At 41.2% G+C, this 16,382-nt stretch overlaps 1 protein-coding gene across 1 annotated transcript in view; it reads left to right on the top strand.

Moving 5' to 3' along the window:
- The window catches only part of LOC105712694 (collagen alpha-3(IV) chain), a 147,796-nt gene that overhangs the window by 53,089 nt on the left and 78,325 nt on the right, over positions 1-16,382 (top strand). The gene's annotated exons all lie outside the window — the stretch shown is intronic.

Raw genomic sequence — 16,382 nt, 5'->3', positions numbered from 1 at the left:
ACTACCTAGGCAGTGTCTATATTTTCAGGTTATGTGACATTGGAGTCTTCCCTAGAATCCAAAAAAGGCATCCAGGCAGGTGTGGTGGCTCACATTTGTAATCCCAGCACTTTGGCAGGCCAAGGCAGGTGGATCACTTGAGGTTAGGAAGTTGAGAACAGCCTGGCCAACATGATGAAACCTCCTCTCTACTAAAAATACTAAAATTAGCTGGGCATGGTGGCACATGCCTGTAGTCTCAGCTACTCAGGAGGCTGAGGCAGGAGAATCGCTTGAACCTGCCAGGTGGAGGTTGCAGTGAGCCGAGTTTGCACCACTTCACTCCAGCCTGGGCGACAGAGTAAGACTCCTTCTCAAAAAAATAAAAATAAAAATAAAGAAGGCAGCATCCATTTAGAAAAAGAGACTTGTCTTATAGGTGACCCACAGCATCTTGACATTTGATTTTTCATACTTATGAGTTCACAGACACTAATGGATGTTTTCTTGAAATGTCTTATATTTCTATGATAAAAAACAAGTTTTCCAAACACATTTAGCAAAACTCCCAGAACCCAAAACTGAAAATATAAAACTGTTAGAGACACCTTAGTATTTGCTCTTGATCACTGGTGTAGTTAGCCAAGAAGGAGCTTGTGGAGGTCGAGAAAGGCATCAGTCATCCTCCAACTGGGCAAGGTCCAAGTGTGGCCTCACCAGGGAGACTTCTTCCCATCAGAAGACTCTAGCCCTCTGGCATGGTCAAGGAAAACCCTGCAGGACCTGGTTCAGTTATGGGTTCACAAGTAAAGTTCTATCAAGTGCTTCTTCACTGATTATCAACTGAAAAAGAGATACATTGCTTTTGTATAGAAACTAAACCCATGCTTTGTCTCATTTTCTTTTTTTAACCATGATCTCACTCTGTTCCCAGGCTGGAGTGCAGTGGCATGATTATGGCTCACTGTGGCCTCAACCTCCTGGGCTCAAGCGATCCTCCTGCCTCAGTGTCCCAAGTAGCTGGAACTACAGGCATGTGCCACCATGCCCGGCTAACTTTGTTTTTCTGTTTTGTTTTTTTAACCAGGATCTCACTCTGTCATCCAGGCTAGAGTGCAGTGGCACAATTATGGTTCACTGTAGCCTCAACCTCCTGGGCTCAAGTGATCCTCCCACCTCAGCATTTTGAGTAGCAGGAACTACAGGCTTGTATCATCATGCCCAGCTAATTTTTTTTCTTTTTTTTGTAAAGACAGGGTCCCACTATCTTGCCCCGACTGGTCTCCAACTCCTGGGCTCGAGTAATCCTCCCCGCTTGGCCTCCCAAAATTCTAGGATAACAAGTGTGAGCCACTTAACCTAAACTTTGGTTTTGTAAATAACATTTTCAAAAAAAATTTTTTTAAAGAGCTGGTCCTACAAATAGACAAACCAGGCACATGACCTAAGAAGCCCCATCCGCCCTAATGTGGGCGACCAGCCAGTCTGCAGCTCTAATTTTCCATCACTTGTGGTGTTGTGACAGCTTTTTGTCTTTTTTGTTTGTTTGTTTTAAGAGATAATGTTTTCTGAAAAAAATGTGTCAGGGCAGATTTTTTTTTAATTTCTTTTTTTTTCTCTATATATTTTACTTTTTTATTGCATTTTATGTTTGGGGTACATGTGAGGAACATGTAAGATTGTTGCATAGGTACACACATGGCAGTGTGGTTTGCTGCCTTCCTCCCCATCACCTATATCTGGTATTTCTCCCCATGTTATTCCTCCCCAACTCCCCACCCCACACTGTCCCTCCCCTATTTCCCCCCGACAGACCCCAGTGTGTGATGCTCCCCTCCCTGAGTCCATGTGTTCTCATTGTTCAACACCCGCCTATGAGTGAGAACATGCGGTGTTTGATTTTCTGTTCTTATGTCAGTTTGCTGAAAATGATGGTTTCCAGGTTCATCCACGTCCCTACAAAGGACACAAACTCATTGTTGTTTATGACTGCATAGTATTCCACAGTGTATATGTGCCACATTTTCCCTGTCCAGTCTATCATCGATGGTCATTTGGGTTGGTTCCAGGTCTTTGCTATTGTAAACAGTGCCACAATGAACATTCATGTGCATGTGTGTTTATAATAGAACGATTTATAATCCTTTGAATATATACCCAATAATGGGATTGCTGGGTCAAATGGAATTTCTATTTCTGGGTCCTTAAGGAATCGTCACACTGTCTTCCATAATGGTTGAACTAATTTACACTCCCACCAACAGTGTAAAAGTGTTCCTATTTCTCCACATCCTCTCCAGCATCATTGTCTCCAGATTTTTTAATGATCACCATTCTAAGTGGCATGAGATGGTATCTCAATGTAGTTTTGATTTGCATTTCTCTAATGACCAGTGATGATGAGCATTTTTTCATACATTTCTTGGCCTCATATATTTCTTCTTTTGAAAGTGTCTGTTCATATCCTTCACCATTTTTGAATGGGCTTGTTTGTTTTTTTCTTGTAAATCTGTTTTAGTTCTTTGTAGATTCTGGGTATTAGCCCTTTGTCAGATGGGTAGATTGCAAAAATTTTTTCCCATTCTATTGGTTGCCGATTCACTCTAATGACTGTTTCTTTTGCTGTGCAGAAGCTGTGGAGTTTGATTAGGTCCCATTTGTCTATTTTGGCTTTTGTTGCCAATGCTTTTGGTGTTTTAATCATGAAGTCCTTGCCTATGCCTATGTCCTGAATGGTTTTGCCTAGATTTTTCTTCTAGGGTTTTTATGGTGTTAGGTCTTATGTTTAAACATAAGACTTTAAACATAAGTCTTTAAACTCCATCTGGAGTTAATTTTAATGTAAGGTGTCAAGAAGGGGTCCAGTTTCTGCTTTCTGCACATGGCTAGCCAGTTTCCCCAACACCATTTATTAAACAGGGAATCCTTTCCCCACTGCTTGTTTTTGTCAGATTTGTCAAAGATCAGATGGTTGTAGATGTGTGGCATTGCCTCTGAGGCCTCTGTTCTGTTCTATTGGTCTATATCTCTGTTTTGGTACCAGTAACATGCTGTTTTGATTACTGTAGCCTTGTAGTATAGTTTGAAGTCTGGTAGTGTGATGCCTCCAGATGTTCTTTTTGCTTAGAATTGACTTGGCTATGCGGGCTCTCTTTTGGTTTCATAAGAAGTTTAAGGTGGTTTTTTCCAGTTCTGTGAAGAAGGTCATTGGTATCTTGATGGGGATAGCGTTGAATCTGTAAATTACTTTGGGCAGTATGGCCATTTTCACAATATTGATTTTTCCTAACCATGAGCATGGAATGTTTCTCCATCTGTTTGTGTCCTCTCTTATTTCATTGAGCAGTGGTTTGTAGTTCTCCTTGAAGAGGTCCTTTACGTTCTTTGTTAGTTGCATTCCTAGGTATTTTATTCTCTTTGTAGCAATTGTGAATGGCAGTTCATTCTTGATTTGGCTCTCTTTAAGTCTGTTATTGGTGTATAGGAATGCTTCTGATTTTTGCACATTGATTTTGTATCCTGAGACTTTGCTGAAGTTGCTTATCAGTTTCAGGAGATTTGGGGCTGAGATAATGGGATCTTCTAAATATACAATCATGTCGTCTGCAAATAGAGACAATTTGACTTCCTCCTTTCCTAATTGAATATCCTTTATTTCTTTTTCTTTCCTGATTGCTCTGGCTAGAACTTCTGATACTATATTGAATAGGAGTGGCGAGAGAGGGCATCCTTGTCTAGTGCCAGATTTCAAAGGGAATGCTTCCAGTTTTTGCCCATTCAGTATGATATTGGCTGTGGGTTTGTTGTAAATAGCTTTTATTATTTCGAGATACATTCTATCAATACCTAGTTTGAGCTGGTTTTCTGAAAAGATCAACAAAATAGACAGACCACTAGCCAGATTAATAAAAAAGAAAAGAGAGAATAATCAAACAGATGCTACAAAAAATGATAAAGGGGATATCACCACAGATTCCACAGAAATACAAACCATCATCAAGATTATTACAAATAACTCTACACACATAAACTAGTAAACCTGGAAGAAATGGATAGATTCCTGGACACTTGCATCCACCCAAGCCTAAACCAGGAAGAAGTCGAAACCCTGAAGAGACCAATAACAAGGGCTGAAGTTGAGGCAGCAATTAACAGCCTACCACCCAAAAAAAGCCCAGGTCCAGATGGGTCACAGCCGAATTCTACCAGACATACAACGAGGAGCTGGTACCACTCCTTCTGAAACTATTCCAAACAATCCAAAAAGAGGGAATCTTTCCCAAATCATTTTATGAGACCACATCATCCTGATACCAAAATCCGGCAGAGACTCAACAAGAAAAGAAAAGTTCAGGCCAATATGCATGATGAACATAGATGCAAAAGGCTTCAATAAAATACTGGCAAACCGATTGTAACAGCACATCAAAAAGCTCATCCATCACGATCAAGTAGGCTTCATCCTGGGATGCAAGGCTGGTTCAGCATACACAAGTCTATAAACATAATCCACCACATAAACAGAACCAAAGACCAAAACCACATGATTATCTCAATAGATGCAGAGAAGGCCTTTGTCAGGGCAGATTTTTAAAAATTAACCCATTAGCTGCATGAGGCGAAAGATTAGCTTACTTTCACCTCTTTAGACAGAAGACCCCACAGCAGCAGGTGACAAAGCAAAGACTGACCAACAAGAATGGAGGTGGGTGTGGCTAATTCAGCACTTTCCAGGGCAGGGTTGCACCAGCCCAAAGCAAATGATAAAAATAACAACAAGGTAGATATTTTTTATTTTTCAAGTAAAATGGGAGCTTTTTATCAAGTTCCCATTTTAAGGGAACATCTTTTTTTTTTTTTTTTTTTTAAATTTTAGATAGATCTTGCTCTGTATCCCAGACTGGAGAGCAGTAGTGTAATCTCGGCTCACTGCAACCTCCACCTCCCAGGTTTAAGTGATTCTCTTGCCTTAGCTGCCTGAGTAGCTGGGACTATTGGCCCATGCCACTATGCCTGGCTAAACTTTGTATTTTTAGTAGAGACAGGGTTTCACTATGTTGACCAGGCTAGTTTCGAACTCCTGAGCTCCAGTGATCTGCCCGCCTCAGCCTCCCAGTGTTGGGATTACAGGTGTGAACTCCTGGCCAGGAACGTCTTTTATTCTGTGGGCATTTACTTGTTTCTGGTATGTTAATTTTCCTCTGGAATGTGAGGATAGATGAGAGGTCTGCTGTTGGTTGGGGGATGGGAGATTGTTTTGGTTTGTTTGTGTTTGGAAATGGCCATTGCCCTAATATTGAAAAATATAAATAAGACACTCCTCTGTTTGTTTTCTTTTTAAGACATATTTATTTTACTGCCCTGTAAAGTTCAAAACATGACTAGAGGATCTGCTGGGTTCTTCCAGTCCCCAAATTGTATTCTCTATGTCCCCCAAGCCCTGGACAGAAGCGCAGTGGGAGAAGGGGAGGCAGAGGGTGGGGAAAGAATGAAGAGAGAGGTCCCAGTCTGCCATTCCAAGGTAGAAGACCATCTCTCACTGGAGCTCACAGCTAATCTCTTCTTTAAGTTTCTATCTTAATTTTTTTCTTTTTTTTTTTTTTTGAGACGAAGTCTCACTCTGTTACCTAGGCTGGAGTATGGTGGTACTCTGCTGACTGCAACCTTCGCCTCTCAGGTTCAGGCAATTCTCCTGCCTCAGCCACCCAAGTAGCTGGGATTCCAGTTGTGCACCACCATGCCCAGCTAATTTTTGTATTTTTAGTAGAGACGGGGTTTCACCCAGTTGACCGGCTGGTCCTGAACTCCTGACCTCAGGTGATCTACCTGCCTCAGCCTCTCGAAGTACTGAGATTACAGGCATCAGCCACCACACCTGCCCTCTATCTTAATTTTTTAATGCAATTTTCATATTGCCATAGAAAAAAAATATAATCAAGATAAACTGCACCAGAAATCACCAAGCTTTTCCCATAAAGAGCCCGGTAGTAAATATTTTAGGTTTTGCAAGCCAGGAGGCAATATGAAGGCTACTATGCAGATACCTATATAGCAACAGAGAAAATAAACATCCACAAAATTTGTATAATGAAATGCAAACTCAATTTATGGACACTGAGTTTTGAAGTTTATGTAATTTTCACATAACAAAATGGTATTTCTCTCTTGATTTTGTTTCAACCATTAAAAATATAAAAAGCAGTTTTAGCTCATAGGCCAGATGGAAACAGGCAGAGGGCTGGATTTGGCCTGCAAGCTGCTGTCTGCCAGCTCCTGAATTATACAACTAATTTCATGAGCTACTATGTTATGTTTATCACCGGGATTTTACATCCCATTATGTGGGGCACAGTGATAGGGTAATGGGAAGGAGAATCATATCCCTCCTCCTCCATTGCCTTGGTCACTAGCAGAACCCATCAATAATGAAATACAGGCTGGGTGCAGTGGCTCACGCCTATAATCCCAGCACTTTGGGAGGCCGAGGCAGGCATATCACTTTAGGTCAGGAGTTTAAGGCCAGTCTGGCCAACATGGTGAAATCCTGTCTCTACTGGAGAATCACTCGAACCTGGGAGGCAGAGGTTGCAGTGAGGCAAGATCACACCACTGCACTGCAGCCTGGGTGACAGAGTGAGACTCCATCTCGAAGGAGGAAGAGGAGGAGGAGGAGGAGAAATACAACACTGCACCTGAGAATATGATCCTGGATCAGATAGCCTCACCTGAATTCAGATTCCCACTCCCAATGTTTTCACTATCCTTAGCCTCTCAAAATCCTAGTTTTCTCATCTATCAGATGGAGCTTATAATAATATCTCCCTTACAGAATTGTTATAAGATATAATAAGATAATACAAGACAGCCAGCACTGAGGGAAAGTACTCAAAACATACTGAGATCATTACACTGCTGATGGAAGTTCATTTCCTCTACCACTGTCATGATCAAGGGATCCTGTAGAATCTATTTGTCTTACAAGAATGGCAAAGGTTTCTCAGTCTTTCTGCATTCAAAACCTTTTAGGGGGAAAAAAGAATAAAAAAGAAAGGGGGCCTGTCAATGATGATAGATGTACCTACCATTCTCTGCATTGCAGAAGACAGGCAAAATTTTCTTACCATATTGTTTATTGTCAAATGTACCAGAGGGCTCTCATTGCACCTTCTTTGTCAGAGCTAGTAATCTGTATACTTGCTGTCATCCAGAAAATCAAAAACGGGTGGCTGGTTTAGATGTCTAGACTAGTGATGTGTCTCTGGACAGGAGTTGAGAGATAGGAAGTGGCAGCTGCAGTGAGATTTCTCTGATGTCCAAGAGTGGTGACAGCAACTTCAGGGTGGGCCAGGCAGGGGCACCGTGCAAAACAGTCCATGGGTGTCCTTCTCCTTCACTGGAGGGCATGGTGCCAGGGCGCACGGTCGGTTGCTTAAGGCAGACACAGGCAGAGGCGGCCCTGCAGAGGACAGCTCGTGGTGTCTGTCTGGCACGATTTGGCTGTATTTGGTCAGCTCCTTTCACACACACAAACTTTCCCCTCAGGCTATTGGCTGGGCAGAGGGACTGGCAGGGTCAGTAATCATAATGCAAAATCAACAGACCTGCTCAGTAGGGTGTTAACCAGCTGTGAATAGTGCCAGCTTCCCTGCTATGAATCCAGGCTGGGCTGGGCTGGGCTGGGCTGGACTAGGGGAGAGAGATTGGAGAAAGGTAGGGCAGGCCACGTCTGTTTCACCAGTACGCACAGGAACCGGCATGCTGGGTGTTGAGGGTAGAAAGAGGAAATAGTCAAGATTATTTGGAAATTACGTTCTGGTCTATTAATAAAAATGCATATGCATATTTCCTGGTCCTTTCAATGAACAATAAAAATGTATGTGTTTAATGAGATCCTTCATCAGTTTTAAGGTTAAACAGTTAATTATTTACAGTGCTAGGGGGATATAAGGAAATTGTGAGACACAATTCCCACCCGCAGTCTAGGGAAAGTGATTAAGCCCTGAACTCAGGAGCACCTAATGATCAATATCAAGTTAATGAGTTAGTAATAGCCTACAGTAACAACCGTCAGCATATCCTGTGAGCTCTTCTCAGGGCTCACCTGTGCTAACCAATCCGACCCCATTTCACAGATGTAGAAACTAAGACACCTGAGACTGCCTAGAGTGACAGAGGTGAGGTGGCAGAGCTGGAACTGGTGCCTTTCACCCTGTACCACCTTGCCTCGTAAGGGAAAGTGATGTGCAGGTGAAACAGGGGTGACACATGGGCACTCCAAGAATTGAGATCAAGAGAAGAGTGTGAAAGCCAACTGATCCACACTCCTGGGAGGCTTGCTGCCTTTGTGTGACATATTTGATCTAGCACCTTTCGTGGATAAGCATCAAGTACCATTGGGGTCTCTAACTAATATTTTGTTAAATAAAACATTGTAATATGTCTGTGCTCTTAGGCAAATGATATTTGGTTAATCAACCAATATAGTCGGTGTACTCTAATAATACTATTAACAAATACTAGTTAATTCGTTTGTTGTTTCTTAGAGATAGATAACAGCAGTCTCTCACCCTTGCTCTTAGATTCAATGCCAGTTCTTTGGCACTGGATGTGGGACTTCAAGAGGAAATGTCAGGGAGGAAGGTGGCTAGGGCAGACTGATGGAAGAAAGGGTCAAACAATAGTGTGGATGTCCTGTGGCTTGGGATCCTGTAGCCAAAAACGAGAGAGGGGAGGCCCCAGTGACTGAGTCCTTACTGATGCAGAGTACCAGGGGTGCTAGTGACAGCATCTCAACTCCTTCTCACAAAACACTGCAAGATGCATCCTAATATCTCCCTTGACAGATGGGGGAACTTGGAAGGATTGAGAAATTTCCCAAAGCTCCAGTTGTAGCTACAATGCTGGGAGTAGATTCCACACAGATGGGTCCATATGTATTCAGTAGGTCCATATATACATGGCCTGTGATTTCTGGACTTCCGAATCTTTTTGGATTCTCTACAATAAAAGTTTGTTTTGCATTCTAAGTAAGGTCGTAAAACACAAATGCAACTGTGAAGATAATGATTTCCACAAGTTTAGCTACTTAATATCCACAAGTGCTAAAACATCATGTCATCTTGGGTCATTTCCTGATGGTGGGAGGGGGTTTAAAAGCCATAATATTATTATTTAGAGCTTTCAGTTCATGACAAATAATTTTGTTCCATTAAGGTAGGAGGAAACTATGAGGTAATTTATTGTTGGAAGGAGAAAAATCATATAAATGTTGCTTAAGAAATATCCATTAGTTATGCTTCCTTAATAGTTAGCCTTAGGCCATCCTGATTTAACAGTTGAATAGTAATTAATGGGTTATTACTATTAAAGTAGCCATAGTGTTTCAAAAACATGAGTCCAAGAAAAGTAGATTAAAATCAGTAAGAATAAAAATATGGCCTCTGTATCTTTTAAATAATCCATTTGAATTTTTGAATTATTGAAATGTTTGCAAATTGAAAATGCATTTAAGAAAAAAACGGCATTGGTAAGAGAAATTAGTATCTTGAGTCTTGAGCTACTGTCATCACCATCCAAAAGCATTGAAGTGCCCCTGTGCTGGAATCTCTGCAGTATCACACAGGCAGGGCTTGTTTCTAGAACAGCAGCTGAACAGCAACCAGAGAGCTGTCCTGACTATAATTCACACAATCAGGTTCAGCATCCACGTCAGCAACATTGTCACATACTCTGAAGTCCTAGTCAGCTTAATTATGCAGCTGCATGTGCAAGCCACGCCTTGCCAATTTAACTGAGAATTAAAGCTGGAATGATTTTGGAGCAGTTCCACTAACTCGGGCATAGAAGCACAGCTCTAAACCTGGCTCTAGAGCCTCGTCTGCAGGGCGGACCACATGTACACAGATAATATGGCAGACACATATCACTGGAGAGCACTGTCAACCCTTTCACAATGGCTTCTCATTTAACTGACTGCTGGATACCCCAGAATTCTCCATACCTCTGTGCAATAGTAGCTGAGAGCTGGAGGCTTCTCCCTAGTATATACCAGCACATGTCTGCTCCACCAATGTTTTATTTTTTATATTATTTTTAAAACAATTTGTGGATACATAATAGGTATATATATTTATGGGGTACATGAGATGTTTTCATGTAAGTATGCAATGTAAAATAAGCACATCACGGAGAATAGGGCATCCATCCCCTCAAGCATTTGTCCTTTGAGTTACAAAGAATCTAATTATTATTTTATTTTATTTTATTTTTTGAGACAGGGTCTCCCTCTTGCTCAGGCTGGAGTACAACAGCATGATCTTGGCTCACTGCAATCTCTGTCTCCTGGGTTCAAGCGGTCCTCCCACCTCAGCTGAGACTACAGGTGTACACCACCACCTCCAGCTGAATTTTGTTTTTTTTTTTTGTTTCTTTGTAGAGTTAGGGTTTCTCCAAGTTTCTCAGGCTGGTCTCAAACTCCTGAGCTCAAGCGATCACCTGCCTTGGCCTCCCAATATGCTGGGATTACAGGCATGAACCCCCGTGCCTGTTTACATTCTTTATTTTAAAATACACAATTAAGTTATTATTGACTATAATCACCCGACTGTGCTGTCAAATAATCTTATTCATTCTTTCTAACTTTTTTGTACCCATTAATCATCCCACCTCCCACCCAACCCCTCACTACCCCTCTTAGCCTCTGGTAACCATTCTTCTACTCTCTATGTCTATGAGTTCAGGTGACTTGATTTTTAAATCCCACAAGTAAGTGAGAATATACAATGTTTGTCTTTCTATTTCTAGCTTATTTCATTTAACACAGTGATCTCTAGTTCCATCCATGTTGTTGCAAATGACTGGATCTCATTCTTTTTTATGGCTGCATAGTACTCCATTGTCTATATGTACCACATTTCCTTTACCCATCTAAGTGTTGATGGACACTTAGATTGTTTCCAGATCTTAGCTATTGTATACTCTGGTTTCTCTTCAGACCATATAAATCTTCCACCTTTTACCAAATCTCAGCTATTGTAAACAGTGCTACGATAAACATGGGAGTGCAGATATCTCTTCCATATACCGATTTCCTGTCTTTTGGATATATACCCAATAATGGGATTGCTGGATCATATGGTAGTGCAATTTTTAGTTTTTTGAGGAACTTCCAAACTGTTCTCCATAGTGATTATACTAATTTACACTCCCACAGACACTGTACAAGGGTTCCCTTTTCTCTACTTCCTTTCCTTTGTTATTGACTGTCATTTGGATATAAGCCATTTTAACTGGGGTAAGGTGGTATCTCAGTGTAGTTTTGATTTGCATTTCTTCGATGATCATTGATATTGAGCACCATTTCATATGCCTGTTTGCCATCTGCATGTCTTCTTTTGAGAAATATCTATTCAAATCCTTTTTTTTTTTCTTTTTTTTTTTTGAGACGGAGTTTCGCTCTTGTTACCCAGGCTGGAGTGCAATGGCGCGATCTCGGCTCACCGCAACCTCCGCCTCCTGGGTTCAGGCAATTCTCCTGCCTCAGCCTCCTGAGTAGCTGGGATTACAGGCATGCACCACCATGCCCAGCTAATTTTTTGTATTAGTAGAGACGGGGTTTCACCATGTTGACCAGGATGGTCTCGATCTCTTGACCTCGTGATCCACCCGCCTTGGCCTCCCAAAGTGCTGAGATTACAGGCTTGAGCCACCGCGCCCGGCCTCTATTCAAATCCTTTGCCCATTTTTTGACCAGATGGTTTTAAGAGTAGCTATTTCACTCTAATTCCTAATGGCTGAACTTATTATTTTAATGAAGTAATTTAATTAAATATTAAATAATTAAGTGATTAAATATGAATGCATAAAAAGACATTTATTTATGTAAAAATAAAGTTGAAAGATTTGATAAAATTGAGAGGAAAAACTATGATTCAAATACATGTGACTGATCTAGCACTTAGAGAGTTAGAGAAAAACATGGATTAATATCCAGAAGAACTCTATAGTCAGCTTGCTCCACAGCATCTTTTTAATTTTTTACTTTATTTATTTATTTATTTATGAGACAGAGTCTAGCTCTATCACCCAGGCTAGAGTGCAGTGGCACAATCTCAACTAACTGCAACCTCAGCCTTCTGGGTTCAAGCAATTCCCCATGCCTCAGCCTACTAAGTAGCTGAGGTTATAGGCATGTACCATCACACCTGGCTAATTTTGTATTTTTAGTAGAGATGGAGTTTCACCATATTGGCCAGGCTGGTCTCAAACTCCTGACCAGTGATCTGCCAGCCACCACCTCCCAAAGTGCTGGGATTACAGGCCTGAGCCACTGCGCCCAGCCTCCACAAGCATCTTTAAGCAACTGACCTGTTAAAAAAAAAAAAAGCCTAAACCGGAATTTGTCAATGGTGCACTGTGGGTGTGATTTAGCAAGAATGACACCATCAAACTCTAAACAGCAGACCCATTCCCAAAGGAATGACCTGGACCCTATCTCGCAAGATTAAAGAATTCCTGAGCATTTATATATTTTAAGTTAACTAGTGTTCATGTTTCTGTGTGTTTGTTTTTGACTCTTCACTTTAATTTTTTCAATTAACCAATAAGCTGGTACTCAACTATCAAATAGAAAATCTACCTTAATGTGCAAACAAACCAAATACATCAAAAACTAAATATTTTACCACTGAAAGTTCAAGACCCAAACTGAGGGACAATAATAATAAAAATAAAATCAAGAACTGTGGTTTTGATGACAATAAAGGAGGCACCTCATGGCTGCAGGTGGTGATGGGAAGGCAGACGCCAGGCAGGGAGGACTCACGGGAACAGCATGCTCACATCAGAGCCCGCACCTGACTGCTGAGCACTTGAGTGGGTCCTCAGGATGCTTGCAACCATGACATGCCACTCATTGACATCAGGCCTCACATGTTGATTACAGGTGAAAGCACTGACAAAATATCTAGCATAAAATGATGGGTTTGCTAAACATTAAACAGTTTTTCAATTTCTCTGGTCATTGAGGACCTTGTATAAGGCTGAAGATCTAATTTAAAAACTGGTATCCTGAAGTTATTGTGTGAACATTGATTTCTTAGTTTGAAAGACAAAGGTAGGAAATGGATGGGGGAGAGGCATTCAGAAGTATTCGGGGTGCAGTGTCATGTTGCATGCAGTCTACTTTTGAATGATTTGGGGGAAAACTGGTGTGTTTGTGCGTGTGTGTGTGTGTGTGTGTGTGTGGAGAGAGAGAGAGAGAAAGAGAGGAGAGACAGACAGAGAGATGGAGTTGGAGGACATCACAGTTGGTGAACTTAGATGGAAGAAAATACCACTGTTCACTCTACTGTTTGTCAACACTTCTGAGGGTTTAAATTTTTTCCAAAAGAATTTCTTTTAATCCAAGCAATTAACAAATAATTAGCCTTGTGTTAATTTTAACATGTGTTAAAATAGCCAAAGCCTCTGGTTCCATTTTTTGCCATTTTGATCATTGTTGTTCATAATTCACACATATGGAAAATATCTTCATCATGGCATCCCATCAAAAAGCCATGCAATTCACATGCCTTCAAATTGGATGCAAATAAACCAGCCATCCATCTACTCATTGATTCATCCAATCAATCCACAAACATTTGTGTAGGACATCTTATGTGCCAAAGATGCCAATGTGAATACGACTGCACAATTTCTTCTCTCCTGGGACAAGCAGTCATTGGAAAAAGTAGGCACGAAATATCTAACAGCAAAGGCTCCATGGGAGTGCATAGGAAAAAGGGCCCCGTCTAGTCTGGAGAAGATCAGCAAACACCTACTTGCTTAAGCTAAGACCAAACGATTTCCAGTAGTGTATGGTGAACGTGACTCTTACTCCAAGAAATAAAATTAAGCCTGTCTTAAGGCCCCCACACCTTCCCATGCGTTAGAGAATTGCCAATCTGCTCTTCCTCCCTCTGGCCCTAGAGGCTCAGAATCCAAATGCTGTGTGGCATCTGCGGGGCAGAAGAATCAGAGATGATCATTGTCCATTTGAAAACAGTGGCCAGCTACTCCATGCACACTTGAGCCCAGGGTATATGCCCAGGTTGAGTTTCCTTGCCCAGTGTCTTGTACCCTTGGACATAGGACTCAAGTTCTCTTTCAGAGCCCCTGCTTCCTCCTCCGGATGCCGTGAGGGAGTAGCATGCTGGCGGGTGGAAGGCGGCATTGAGGACTTGCATTTCTGACAAGTCTCCAGGCGATGTTGCTGTCTGGGAATCCACACTTTGAGTTTTAGTAGAGTATACTTAAAGATGTGATTGAAATGAGCATTAAAGTTTAAAACCCCAGAAAGACAAGATTAAAAAGATTAAAAACTTTGGGGAGACTATAGATTTGCCTTCTCAGTTACTTTCTGTTTTTTAAATTTCAATAGGTTTGGGGGTACAGGTGGTATTTGGTTACATGGATAAGATCTTTAGTGGTGATTTCTTAGATTTTGGTGCACCCATCACCTGAGCAGTGTACGCTGTACACAGTGCGTAGTCTTTAATCCCTCACTCCCCTTTTACCCTTCCCCCAAGTCCCCAAAGTCCATTGTATCATTCTTATGCCTTTGCGTACTCATAGCTTAGCTCCTAATTCTAAGTGAGAACATACGATGTTTGGTTTTCCGTTCCTGAGTTACTTCACTTAGAACAATGGTCTCCAATTCCACCCAGGTTGCTGTGAATGCCATCATTTCATTCTTTTTTCTTCTTCTTCTTCTTTGAGATGGAGTTCCACTCTTGTTGCCCAGGCTGGAGTGCAATGGCACAGTCTCGGCTCACTGTAATCTTCGCCTCCCAGGTTCAAGCAATTCTTTGGCTTCAGCTTCCTGAGTAGCTGGGATTACAGACACCTGCCAACCACACCTGGCTATTTTTTTATTTTTAGTAGAGATGCGGTTTCACCATGTTCCCAGGCTGGTCTTGAACTCCTGAACTCAGGTGATCTGCCCGCCTCAGCCTCCCAAAATGCTGGGATTACAGGGGTGAACCACTGTGCCTAGCCTATTTCATTCCTTTTTATGGTTGAGTAGTTTTACATGGTATATATGCCACATGGTCTTTATCCACTTGTTAACTGACGGGCATTTGGGCTGGTTCCATACTTTCGTAATATTGAATTGTGCTGTTATAAATAAGTGTGTGCAAGTGTCATTTTCATATGACTTCTTTTCCTCTGGGTAGATACCCAGTAGTTACTTCCTAGTCCTATAAATTGCAGTGTATAAAAACATGATGAGTGTCAAATGATGAATGTCTCAAAATTACTATGCACTCCCTTCCTGGAATGACAGCAAGGCCGGCCCAAGATTAAGGAAAGATATTCAATTAAAGATATTTTTGTTTGTTTGGGTTTTTTTTGTTTGCTTGTTTTGGTTGCATAAATAGAATTCTCCACCTTAGGAATATCTAGCATTTCTTTTTTTATTTTCCCTACTAACCAGCCAGTATATCCCCTAGACTTGCCTGGCTTCTGTTATCAATATATTTTCTGGAGAAAGCAAATTAATTTTCAGTTAATATTAACCTGAAAAAAAAATAAAGCAAAGGATTAATGTATAACAATATAATATGTAGCATGTATGTCAAAACACTTTTTTCTTTTTTGAGACACAGTCTCGCTCTGTCACCCTGGCTAGAGTGCAGTGGCATGATCTCGGCTCACTGCAACCTCTACCTCCCAGGTTCAAACAATTCTCCTGCCTCAGCCTCCTGAGTAGCTGGGACTACAGAAGCCCGCCACCACGCCTGACTAATTTTTGTATTTTTTAGTAGAGATGGGGTTTCACCAGGTTGGCCAGGTTGGTCTTGAAGTCCTGACCTCAAGTGACCTGCCCGCCTTGGCCTCTCAAAGTGCTAGGATTATAGGCATAAGCCACTATGCCTAGCCAAAACACATTTTAAGTCTATTATTTGAAACTATTTCTTTATTTGTTCTTCTGCTGGCAGAGAAAAGTTTTAAAACTTTGATGTCCATTGGAGCTGGTATGTGCACAGGTGTGAGGGCTGGGGGGTAAGTATAACACAGTAACTAGTTAGGTAGGATAAGGCATGCCTAGCTCACAGCTACATTTTTTTGTTTTGGTTTTAGTTGTATAAGAAAAAACATTCTGTTGCTCAAAATATTTGAGAATAAAAAAAAGAACATTCTGATATTAGCATTAATGAGTCAGTTTGTTCTCCTTAAAGATGCATAATGGGTACTGAATGTCTTCTCAGTCTTAAACATTATTTCAGGCAAAGAAAACCTTAATATCACCTATAGAATATATTACATATTAATCTACAGAAATACATGTAAGGTTGGCACAAAATTTATTGTGGTTTTTGCCACTGGAAGTAGTGGCAACAAAAAGAAATATCCAAGTAATG

Source organism: Aotus nancymaae, unplaced genomic scaffold (genome assembly GCF_030222135.1).
Source record: "Aotus nancymaae isolate 86718 unplaced genomic scaffold, 86718_ANA_hifiasm-v0.15.2.pri h1tg000008l, whole genome shotgun sequence".
Lineage (NCBI taxonomy): Eukaryota > Metazoa > Chordata > Mammalia > Primates > Aotidae > Aotus > Aotus nancymaae.
Note: the sequence above shows the minus strand (reverse complement) of the source record. Positions and strands in the feature narration are given on the sequence as shown.